Source organism: Scyliorhinus torazame, chromosome 16, assembly GCF_047496885.1.
Source record: "Scyliorhinus torazame isolate Kashiwa2021f chromosome 16, sScyTor2.1, whole genome shotgun sequence".
Lineage (NCBI taxonomy): Eukaryota > Metazoa > Chordata > Chondrichthyes > Carcharhiniformes > Scyliorhinidae > Scyliorhinus > Scyliorhinus torazame.
The window spans coordinates 42,006,738-42,018,934 of record NC_092722.1 but is presented as its reverse complement, the minus strand read 5'-3'; the positions used below and the strand labels follow the sequence as shown (position 1 = coordinate 42,018,934).

The 12,197-nt window shown below is 53.2% G+C and overlaps 1 long non-coding RNA gene across 1 annotated transcript in view; it reads left to right on the top strand.

Annotated features, from left to right (window-relative positions):
• The window catches only part of LOC140392356 (uncharacterized), a 59,735-nt gene that overhangs the window by 34,356 nt on the left and 13,182 nt on the right, over positions 1 to 12,197 (top strand). The window contains exon 3 of the long non-coding RNA XR_011935303.1: positions 10,490 to 10,593. This is a non-coding gene — a long non-coding RNA (uncharacterized lncRNA). The remainder of the gene's footprint in view (positions 1 to 10,489; positions 10,594 to 12,197) is intronic.

Below are 12,197 nucleotides of genomic sequence, written 5' to 3'. Positions count from 1 at the left end.
AATCCAAGCCGATAAGCAGAAAGGCAGCCAGTGACAAATACGAGTCCCAGGCATGACAACTGCAAGCTCCCTTCTCTCTCTTCCCTAGAAGAAACTGGCAGCAGCAACAGACTCCCCTTTCCCTCCATCCAACTGGTCGTTTCACTGTTCACCCTTGCCATAGTCCAGGTTTCAAAGTCTGGAAAAGGCAGCCAGCATGCAGAATAACACACCAACTCGGGAAACAGGGCTACAGTCAGAAGCAGCAGGAGCTCAGAGAAACACAGCCTGCATGTGACAAGCCTGAGGTTCACAAGTGTGAGCTACGCAGGTGATTAAGGAGCAGAGCTCCCTCCCAATTGGAGGAGCTCCCCACAGAATATAAACCCCGACCTGGAAGCAGTTTGTGGAAGGAGACCCTGTGGGGAGTGCAATGTGGAGAGGAGCGATTATTGTGACTAGTTTGGAATAAAGTGAGTTGTACCCTGTCAGGCTGGCCTCTCGTGGAGAATTGGCCTCCATCTACAACACTGGCGATGAGGATCAAGTGGAGCTGCCATAAGAGGCAAGTGCTGCGACCTCGGATTGTTTTTTAATGACCTCGGGAGGCTGCTCTCCGACCGGCAGGCATGGCATAAACAGATAAACTCGAGCCTTTTGACGCCGAATCGGATGATTGGGCCCAGTGTGTTGAAAGACTTCTGTCACTTGTCACAGGAACGCCATCGCCAGTGACAAGTGACAGACCATCACCTTACTGACCGCCGTTGGCGGACCGACTTACTCACTAATCAGGAACTTGACTTACCTGGACAGGCCAGACGGGTTGCCATTCGCCAGGCTGATCAACCAGGTGGGCCGTCACCTAAATCCAAAGCCACCGATTATGGTCCAATGGTACAGGTTCCATTATGCATCGCAGATGCCGGCGGAGTCCACAGGGGAATACTTAGTACGTTTAAGGGGACTCACTGCCCCTTGCGGGTTTGGAGCCGCCGTGGCTAATCGCTGCGGGACTGCTTCGTTTGTAGACTTTGGGACCAGGAGACGCAGCGGAAGCTGTTAATGGAGATCCCCCCAGACCCTTGACAAGGTCATCGACATGGCCCTCGCTCAGGAAAGTGACGACCGCGGGCTCCAGAAACTCCAGGGCCTGGCGGTCCTGAACATTGGGCTTCACCAAGACCACCGGCCGACGGTTACTGGAAGTGAGATGACGGGGACGTTCCAGGTTGGAAGCCATCGCAGATCCTACAACCGTCACTGCGACTTGCCCCGGAGCGACCTTGGAGCTTCCCATGACTCAGCGTTCCTGGATGACAGTTTCGAGCGGGAAACCAAGGCCAGGAATGAAGCTCCGGAAAATCCTGTGAGGACGCCATCCCCTGGAAATGAACAAGTCGCCATTTCCCCCAATAGGCCGCACGCATTTCCTGGAGGATTGGGATGCTGAGGAGACAACCCTACCACTGCTCTGCGTGACTGGCCCCAGAACGGCACCTATCTGGGTGACACTGCTGTTAAACGCAGATGGAACTGGACACGAGAGCAGCAGTTTTGGTTGTTAGCCTACGCACGTTTGCTGCCATCCGAACAGCTCTCAGCCACTAGAGCTTCGCGACACGGGAGCCCGACTGGCCACGTGTACAGGGGAACCTTTAGAAATCGAGGGCACCGAAATGTGTCCATGGCATACGGAGGCCCATATGGAAGTCCGTGGCAAAGTGCCCAGCCTATTGGGGCGTGATTGGCTGCGACACCCAGGTTTGGATTGGCAATGTGAGTGCCAGATGTCCCCCGTGGACCGGATGGAGTGCTGTCCAAGTTCCTGTCGGTTTTCGCCGAAGGCCCTGGGACCATTGAAGGAGCTATGGCCATGATAAATGTGGAGGAAAACACCCAGCCTCAGTATTTCGTGCCCACCCTGTACATTACGCACTTCGCGCCATGGTAGACCAGGAATTGGACCAATGGGAGCAGCTGGGGATTATTTGCCTTGTCCACTATGCCGATTGGGCCACGCCCATGGTCCCTGTGTTGAAGCCAGATGGGTCGGTGTGGCTCTGTGAGGGACTATAAAATGACCGTGAACCGGGTATCCCGCCTTGACCGATGCCCGGTCCCTCGGATTGAGGATCTCTACGCCTGGCTCAGTGGCGGAATAAAGTTCACTAAGCTGGATATGAGCCACGTGTACTTACAGCTGGTACTTGGGCCAATTTCCCGGACACGTGCCAATCAATACCCATCAGGGATTGTATGAATATACGCGGTTGTCGTTCTGAGTCTCCTCAGCTTGTGCGACATTCCAGAGGGTTATGGAGAATATCTTGCGAGGGTTGCCAAGGGTGGCCGTCTACCTGGACGACGTTCTAATCACCGGGACATTGCATCAGGAACGCGTGGAAAACCTAACCGAGGTTCTCAAGAGGTTTGCTCGGGCAGGGTCCCCCTTCAGAGAGAGAAGCATGTTTTCAACACGCCGATGGTCACGTATCTCGGCTACTGGGTGGACAGCAGAGGCCTCCATCAAGTGGAGGAAAAGATGCAGGCGATTCGCCGGGCCCCCATCCCTCGTGACCAAATGGAACTCCGCTCTTTCCTCGGCCTGGTGAGCTATTAGGGGAAGTTCATACCCAGGATGGCCACGCTGCTCAGTCCGCTCCACCAACTACTGAAGAAGAGACAGAAGTGGAACTGGGGCCCCTCGCACCAGAAGGCATTTCACAAGGTAAGCAGCGGCTCTCGCCAGAGGAATTGCCCATTTCGACCCGGCCAAACCCCTGCTCCTCACGTGTGACGCCTCACCATACGGCATCGGGGCGGGCCTGGCACACCGCATGCCTGACGGCTCGGAGCGATCTATACATTTTCTGTCCCGCATGCTGGCGGACGCCGAGCGGAATTACGCCCAGATCGAGAAGGAAGGCTTAGCAGTGGTGTTCACGGTGAGGAAATTCCACCAGTACGTTTATGGGCAGCCGTTCACGGTTTATACCGACCACAAGCCCCGGCTGGGGTTATTTAAAGAAGATCGGGTGATTCTGCCAGTCGCTTCCGCCCGGGTTCAAAGGCGAGCCCTGCTGCTGACGGCCTATGAGTACACTATGGTGCATTGCCCGGGTACTGGAATCCCACAGGTGGATGCATTGAGCCGCCTGCCTCCGCCCACAAAACCGCCGGCTCCTGCCCCAGCCGCGGAGGTGATAGCTGCTCTCCATTTCATGGACACTTTGCCAGTAACAGCAGCTCAATTCGGAGAATGGACACAGACTGACCCCGAGTTGTCGAGAGTCTGACATACATCGGGTTCCATATTGGACCCGTCATAGGGCAATACCAAATGGGCTGAGGGCCTAGAACAAACAAAGAACAAAGAAATGTACAGCACAGGAACAGGCCCTTCGGCCCTCCAAGCCCGTGCCGACCATGCTGCCCGACTAAGCTACAATCTTCTACACTTCCTGGGTCCGTATCCCTCTATTCCCATCCTATTCATGTATTTGTCAAGATGCCCCTTAAATGTCACTATCGTCCCTGCTTCCACCACCTCCTCCGGTAGCGAGTTCCAGGCACCCACTACCCTCTGTGTAAAAACCTGCCTCGTACATCTACTCTAAACCTTGCCCCTCTCACCTTAAACCTATGCCCCCTAGTAATTGACCCTCTACCCTGGGGAAAAGCCTCTGACTACCCACTCTGTCTATGCCCCTCATAATTTTGTAGACCTCTATCAGGTCTCCCCTCAACCTCCTTCGTTCCAGTGAGAACAAACCGAGTTTATTCAACCGCTCCTCATAGCTAAAGCCTTCCATACCAGGCAACATTCTGGTAAATCTCTTCTGCACCCTCTCTAAAGCCTCCACATCCTTCTGGTAGTGTGGCGACCAGAATTGAACACTATACTCCAAGTGTGGCCTAACTAAGGTTCTATACAGCTGCAACATGACTTGCCAATTCTTATACTCAATGCCCTGGCCAATGAAGGCAAGCATGTCGTATGCCTTCTTGACTACCTTCTCCACCTGTGTTGCCCCTTTCAATGACCTGTGGACCTGTACTCCTAGATCTCTTTGACTTTCAATACTCTTGAGGGTTCTACCATTCACTGTATATTCCCTACCTGCAATAGACCTTCCAAAATGCATTACCTCACATTTGTCCAGATTAAACTCCATCTGCCATCTCTCCGCCCAAGTCTCCAAACAATCTAAATCCTGCTGTATCCTCCGACAGTCCTCATCGCTATCTGCAATTCCACCAACCTTTGTGTCGTCTGCAAACTTACTAATCAGACCAGTTACATTTTCCTCCAAAATTCCTAGGCCATCGAAGACGGTGTCTCCTGTGGAAGGTGCGGGTGGTTGTACCTGAACGGGGACATGCGGCCCTGCTGAAAAACCTCCATAACAGGTGATGCACAATCAATGACCACTAAAGCGAGGTTGTAGTCCAACTGAAGGCTTTAATAAGCTAGGTGTTTCCCCCAGCAGCTCAGGTGCAGAATGAGGGCTGCTGGGGCAGCACGGGTTCTTATACCCCGCCTTGCAGGGTGGAGCTACCATACAGTTTGACCAATAGGAAAACATACAATATCTACCAATGGTGTTCCAGCATTACCAGGTACCGTAATACCTCTACACAGACTACCACATTCACATTAGGGGCAGCACGGTAGCATTGTGGTTAGCACACTTGCTTCACAGCTCCAGGGTCCCAGGTTCGATTCCCGGCTTGGGTCACTGTCTGTGTGGAGTCTGCACGTTCTCCCCATGTGTGCGTGGGTTTCCTCCGGGTGCTCCGGTTTCCTCCCACAGTCCAAAGATGTGCAGGTTAGGTGGATTGGCCATGCTAAATTGCCCTTAGTGTCCAAAATTGCTCTTATGTGTTGGGTGGGGTTACTGAGGGCTGGGGATAGGGTGGTGGTGTGGACTTTTAATAGGGTGCTCTTTCCAAGGGTCGGTACAGACTCGATGGGCCAAATGGCCTCCTTCTGCACTGTAAATTCTATTCTATGACCCCTGTTAAAAAAGAGTCCAGCGGGGGTGGTGGCTTGATATTACAACATGGTAACGTGGTAGAAATTATAGTTATGGAGGTACCGTAATACCTCCGTACAGTGTTTTGTAACTATTTACAGATTCATAATTAACTATACACTTTAAAATGAAGCAATCAGTCGATCGAGGGCCCTGGTCATCCTCTGCGCTCGTCGAAGCTTCAGTGGTGACTCCGGTTGAGGCTCGGGCATCTGTGACTCCGGGAGCGTGGCCTCGATCTCTGTGGCAGCTTCAACACTCTGAGACGGCGCTGGTGGGGAAAACGGTTGACCTGGGAAGGGAGCGTCTGCGGGGTGCAGCGGTGGGTGGGGGGGCCTAGGCGGGGCCGGCGGAAGGACCGATCCTCCTGTAAGGTGCACTGGTGGGAGGGAGGCTGGGACTGGTGGCTGGGGTGTGCGTGGGGCTCCGGCGGGCGGCAGGTCTCGTAGGGAGACCGTATCTTGTCAGCCATCGGGGTGCTGGGGGTTAGTGTGCAGAAGATGGACCCTCTTGACCAACGGGTCCGACCTGTGCGCCCGCACGTGTTTTCGGAGCAGGATGGGTCCGGGAACTGCCAGCCAGGTTGGGAGCGAGGTCCCAGAGGACCAGGAGACGTTCGTGAGGTGTTTGGTTGGTCGTGGTACAAAGCAGTGACCGGATGGAGTGGAGGGCATCCGGGAGGACTTCCTGCCAGCGGGAGACTGGGAGATTCCTGGACCGTAGGGCCAGTAGGACGGTCTTCCAGACCGTTCTCCCTCTCTACCTGTCCGTTACCCCAGGGGTTGTAACTGGTCGTCCTGCTCGAGGCGATGCCCTTGCTGAGCAGGAATTGACGCAGTTCGTTGCTCATGAAGGAGGACCCCCTATCACTCTGTATGTAAGCGGGGAACCCAAACAGTGCAAAGATGCTATGGAGGGCGTTGATGACGGTGGTTGCGGTCATGTCGGGGCAGGGGATGGTGAATGGAAACCGGGAGTACTCGTCAATCACATTCAGGAAGTACGTGTTGCGGTCGTTGGAGGGGAGGGAGCCTTTGAAGTCCATGCTGAGGTGTTCAAAGGGACGGGAAGCCTTTATCAGATGCGCTTTCTCTAGCCGGTAGAAGTGCGGTTTGCACTCCGCGCAGATTTGGCAGTTCCTGGTGGCTGTCCTAACCTCCTCGATGGAGTAGGGCAGGTTGCGGGTCTTGATAAAGTGGAAAAAGCAAGTGACTCCCGGGTGGCAGAGGTCCTCGTGGAGGGCTCGGAGGTGGTCCACTTGTGCGTTGGCACATGTGCCACGGGACAGGGCATCAGGAGGCTGATTTAGCTTCCCGGGACGATACAAGATCTCATAATTGTAGGTGAAGAGTTCGATCCTCAACCGCAAGATCTTATCGTTTTTTATCTTGACCCGCTGTGCATTATCGAACATGAAAGCAACCGACCGTTGGTCAGTGAGGAGAGTGAATCTCCTGCCGGTCAGGTAATGCCTCCAATGTCGCACAGCTTCTACTATGGTCTGGGCCTCCTTCTCGACTGAGGAGTGGCGGATTTCGGAAGCATGGAGGGTACGTGAGAAGAAGGCCACGGGTCTGCCTGCTTGGTTGAGGGTGGCCGCCAGAGCTACGTCAGACGCGTCGCTCTCGATCTGGAAGGGGAGGTTGGTGTCGTGGTCCTGCTGGTCGTGGCCGCAGATGGTGACATTATCGAGATACGGGAATGTTGCCCGTAAACCGTACTGGTCAACCATTCGGTCCATCTTGCGCTGGAAGACCGAGACCCCGTTAGTGACACCGAAGGGAACCCTTAAGAAGTGATAGAGCCACCCATCTGCCTCGAAGGCAGTGTATTTGCGGTCACTAGTGTGAATGGGGAGCTGGTGGTAGGCGGACTTAAGATCCACTGTGGAGAAGATCTTGTAATGCGCGATCCTGTTTACCAGGTCGGATATGCGGGGGAGAGGGTGCACGTCCAGCTGCGTAAACCTGTTGATGGTCTGACTGTAGTCGATGACCATCCTATGCTTCTCCCCGGTCTTTACCACCACTACTTGAGCTCTCCAGGGACTGTTGCTAGCTTCAATGACTCCTTCCCTCAGTAGCCTTTGGACCTCTGACCTGATGAAGGTCCGGTCCTGGGCACTGTAGCGTCTGCTCCTGGTGGCGACGGGTTTGGAATCCGGGGTGAGGTTCGCAAACAGGGAAGGCGGATCGACCTTGAGGGTCACGAGGCCGCAGACAGTGAGGGGGGGTATAGGGCCGCCGAATTTGATAGTTAGACTTTGGAGATTACACTGGAAGTCTAAACCTAGGAGTGTGGCCGTGCAGAGGTGGGGAAGGACGTAGAGCCGGGAATTTTTAAACTCCCTTCCCTGGACTGTGAGGTTTGCTACACAAAACCCCTTTATCTCTACTGAGTCGGAACCGGAGGCCAGAGAGATTTTTTGATTAACGGGGTGGACGAGGAGGGAACAGCGCCTTACCGTGTCGGGGTGTATGAAGCTCTCCGTGCTCCCAGAGTCGATTAAGCAGGACGTCTCGTGCCCGTTGATAAATACAGTTGTTGTAGCAGTTGAGAGTGTTCAAGGCCGGGACCGGTCCAGGGTCACCGAGGCTAATCGCAGCAGTTGAGTGTTCTCTTCGGGCGGTGTGCGGTCAGCTGAGCTGGGGTCCTGGGAGTCCATCCAAGATGGCTGGGGGTGCACAAAATGGCGGCGCCCATCCAGCGAACGTGGCATCCGCGGGACAAGATGACGGCGCCCGGGGGCCGCACATGGCCCTGGAGGAGGAAGATGGCGGCGCCCGCTGGCCGCACGGGGACCGTGGAGAGGTTTGTGGTGGTGGTCCGCATTCGCCACCGGAGACCGCGGCGACCGTACGGGCCTGGCATACCACCACGAAGTGGCCCTTTTTACCACATCCCTTGCAGGTGGATGCGCGGGCCAGGCAGCGCTGCCGGGGATGGTTGGCCTGCCCGCAAAAGTAGCAGCGGGCCCCCCGATGTTGCCAGGCCGCCTTGCAGCACAAGCTTATGGGGGGGTGGGAGATGTCTCGGTGTCGGCTGCGGAGAGGTTCCACGCTGGCCAGGGGGCTGCCGCGCGGTCGGGAACGTAAGCGCGGGCGTTTCTGGAGTCCACATCCAGGGAGCCTGCAAGGCCCCATGCCTCCTTGAGGCCTAGGGTGTCTTTTTCCAGCAATTGCTGGCGGATTTGGGAGGACAGCATACCTGCCACGAAAGCGTCCCTGATCAAGAGTGTGTGTTCGCTCGCCGAAACTTGCGGGCAGCTGCAGTTTCTCCCCGACACCAAGAGCGCATGGTAGAATTCTTCCAGTGATTCCCCAGGGATTTGTCGCCTCGTTGCTCGCAGATGCCGGGCGTAGACCTGGTTTATTGGGCGAATATAATGTCCTTTTACCAGCTCCATTGCTGCATCAAAGTTGTCCGCGTCCTTGATGAGGGTGTAAATTTCTGGGCTCACCCTCGAGTGCAGGACTTGCAATTTCTGTTCTCCTGTGGGTGTGTTTTCGGCTGTTCCGAGATATCCTTTAAAAAACTCCAGCCAGTGCTTGAAGGTTGGCGATGAGTTCGCTGTGTGGGGGCTGAGTTGCAGACACTCCGACTTGATTCGGAGCTCCATCCTTTTAAATCTAGCTTATTAAATTGATGCACGATCAATGACCACGAAAGCGAGGTTGTAGTCCAACTGAAGGCTTTAATAAGCTCGATGTTTCCCCCAGCAGCTCAGGTACAGAAAGAAGGCTGCTGGGGTGGCACGGGCTCTTATACCCCGCCTTGCAGGGCGGAGCTACCGTACAGTTTGACGAATAGGAAAATATACAATATCTACCAATGGTGTTCCAGCATTACCAGGTACCGTAATACCTTGACACAGACTACCACAACAGGCACCCCGGGGAGGACATGATGATAATGTGGGTGTGCAGCTCCGTTTGGTGGCCCGGATGGATGCCGAAATCGAGTGGATGGCCCAACATTGCATCCATTCCAGGACCACCAGAAGGCCCCACCGGCGGCCTTGATGCACCCCTGGGAGTGACCCTGGGAAGCCTTGGTCCTGTGTACACATTGTCTTTGCTGGCCCGTTTCAGGGGACCACATTCCTTATGGACGCCCACTCGAAGTGGCTGGAAGTACACCAGGTCCCCAAGGCGATCACTCGAGCAATGACGGACAGTTTGAGGCCTATTTTTAGCATGCATGGACTGCCCGAAGTCCCGTTGTCTGACAATGGTGTAGCGTTCACGAGCCAGGAGTTTTTTTAGTTTGTGGCCGCGAATGGCATCAGGCACGTACAGACGGCTCCGTACCACCCAGCCTCCAATGGACTAGCCAAACGAGCGGTACAAACGTTCAAGAGAACCATGAGAAAGATGACCTCGGGGTCTTGGGAAATGCGGTTGGCGAGGTTTGTTTTCAGTTATCATACAACGTCTTACGCCACAACTGGCATCGCACCAGCAGAGTTACTCATGGGGCTCCGACTGCGGACGCGTCTCAGCCTCATCCTCTCTGACGTCGGCGCACGGGTCCGTCAGCAGCAGGGCCGCTCAGAGGCGGACACTCCACCGTTGCCCACGGGCGCGGACCTTCACGATGGGAAACACGGTTTATGTGAGGAAATTCGGGACCGGAACCACATGGATCCCTGGGACAGTCCTCCAGTCTCCTACGAGGGCCAGGTGCAGGGGGCAGAAACACACCGCCACCTGGACCACTTACAACAACACGACCAGGAACCACCGGCACATGGCCCGGAGTCCCCACACACGAGGACCCGGGCACCATCCCTGGTATGGCCAAGGAGGAGGCCCGAGACCAGTGGGGAAACCTGGACCCCACCTGCCTGTTCTGCCTCCTGTTGACCGTCGAGGCGCTGGGGGACCTGTGGCGCCCGTGGACCCGGCCAGTGACAGCGTAGACAGTGACATGGAGTCCGATATGGACATTGGATGGCCCGGCAACGATACGCCGGCAGCACTTATGCCAGCAGCCTTACCGGCTGGGCCTGCCGGTTGTGACGTTCTTTTTGTGGAAGCGGCAGTCCCCGGTATGCTGCACCCCCCCCCCCCATGACCAGCTGTACCGCCCCTCGAACTCTGCCCACATTCCAAATGGCCACAGGACCCTCCGCCTGAGGACATGAACATTTATCTGGACTTGTGTGTGTGTGTGTGGGTGGGGAGGGGGGGGCGGGGGTGGGGGGGTGGCTTCTACAACAAACATAACACCTTCATGAGAAGAGGTCAGAAAGAGGGGGGAGGAAGAAAAGAATATTAAACAAATAGAAGCAAATACATGTGCATGGGCTTATGACAGGCTCATTGCAGTATGGGTCTATACTGTGCAATCACATGAAAGCAGCTAAACGTGCCAACTGACAAGAAATAAGAAAATACAGATCACTCAATACCAACAAGCAAAAGGCTTGTTTCACCCTCTATTTTACCAACGGTGCCTTTTTCTTACAGGAACTGGACATGTTGAATGAAAAATTGGAATTGCTGCCATGTCAAAAATCTGCCATTTGGAGTAAATTACCAAAATAATCAGATCAGATGTGACCCAGAGCTGAGTAAGTGTCACCTGGGAGGCAACAGCAGAGGCTGTCTGTCGAAGGCCATGTCAATAATGAGCACTGACGCTGAGGCCTTCACATGATGTTGCGTGGTATTAGAGGGTGAAAGCCTAATGTGCTTAATTGGCCCGCTATTTTATCAGTTTCAATTCATTTAACATAATAAGGACCAAAGAACTGACACCTTGAAAACAGATCACGAACAGGGCTCAGTGTATAGTATCAGACCGGGTCATTCTCACGCCTATTACAGTGACACCTTTATCTTGGAGGGTGTGGGTTAGAAGTAGCAGATTGAACATTGGATTAAGAATTCAATAATGCGCTATGGAATAATTAAATTAGAAACCTGATAGTTAAAGATGTATTGTTCAGGAAAGTTAAGAGGAGCAACAAATTTGCTCTTTTAGGAACATTTGGCAGCACAATAAATACAGTTCTCATGAAAGTGGTAAGCCTTGATTTACATTTTGTATAGGGCGTGCCACATGTAGAAATGTTGCCAAGCATTTCACAACCAATGAGTTACTTTGAAATTCAGTGATTGTTTTCATATACATAAGTACATGTCAGGAGTGTGATGGAATACTCTCCATTTGCCTGATTAAATGCAGCTCCAACAACACTCATGTAGCTTGACACCATCCAGGACAAATTGATTGACACCTCATCATTCACTGTCTCCACCACCGACATGCATTGTGTCTGCAGAGTGGACCATCTCAAGATGCTCCATCAATAATGTCCAATCTCGTAACCTCTACTGCCTGGAAGGACAAGGGTAGCAGGAACATGGGAACACTACCATCTGCATGTTCCTTTCCAAGTTACGCACCAGCCCGACTTGGAAATATATCATTGTTTCTTCGTCATCTCTGGGTCAAATTCCTGGAATTCTCTACTTAACAGCACTGTGGGAATCCCTGCACCACATGGACTGCAATGGTTCATGAAGGCAGCTCACCTTCTTTAGGGGCAATTTGGGATGGGCAATAAATGGTGGCTGTGAATGAATAATGAAGAAATGTATAACTGCCATTTCTGCATAGCAATGAGATAAATGTATCTGCATGTTTAGTGGTGTTGGTTGAGGGAGAACAGTTGGCTAGACACTGGAAAAACTGCAACTCATCGTAAAATAGGACCACAGTATCTTTAACATTTGGTCAAGCCAGTGGAGCTGGTAGATATCTCATTGGAGAGACAGCTCCTCCAATAATGCAGCACTCCCTCAGTACTAGAAAATAGATTGTGTCGATCTGTAAGAATGAACTACTAGGCCTTAAGAATAAGGTAAAAGTTAACAGGAGCAGATTTTACTCTTCGCACCGATGTAACGGAGTGGATTATCTGGCAGAACTTAAGTGCATTGATTTGAACAGAATAAAACTCAGGCAAACTGAGTGGGTTAAATTTGGGTTTATAATATAGCCTGACCAAACTTCTCTCCCAGTTACATAACCCACCACCCTTCCGCCCATCATCCTATATACATTTGTGCATCTAACCAACCCATATAATTATTGAACATATTTTCTCCCAATAGTCTGAGTAAAGTGCAATATAGGTTGACATTGTACCTTGTCTTACCAGAGATTAAG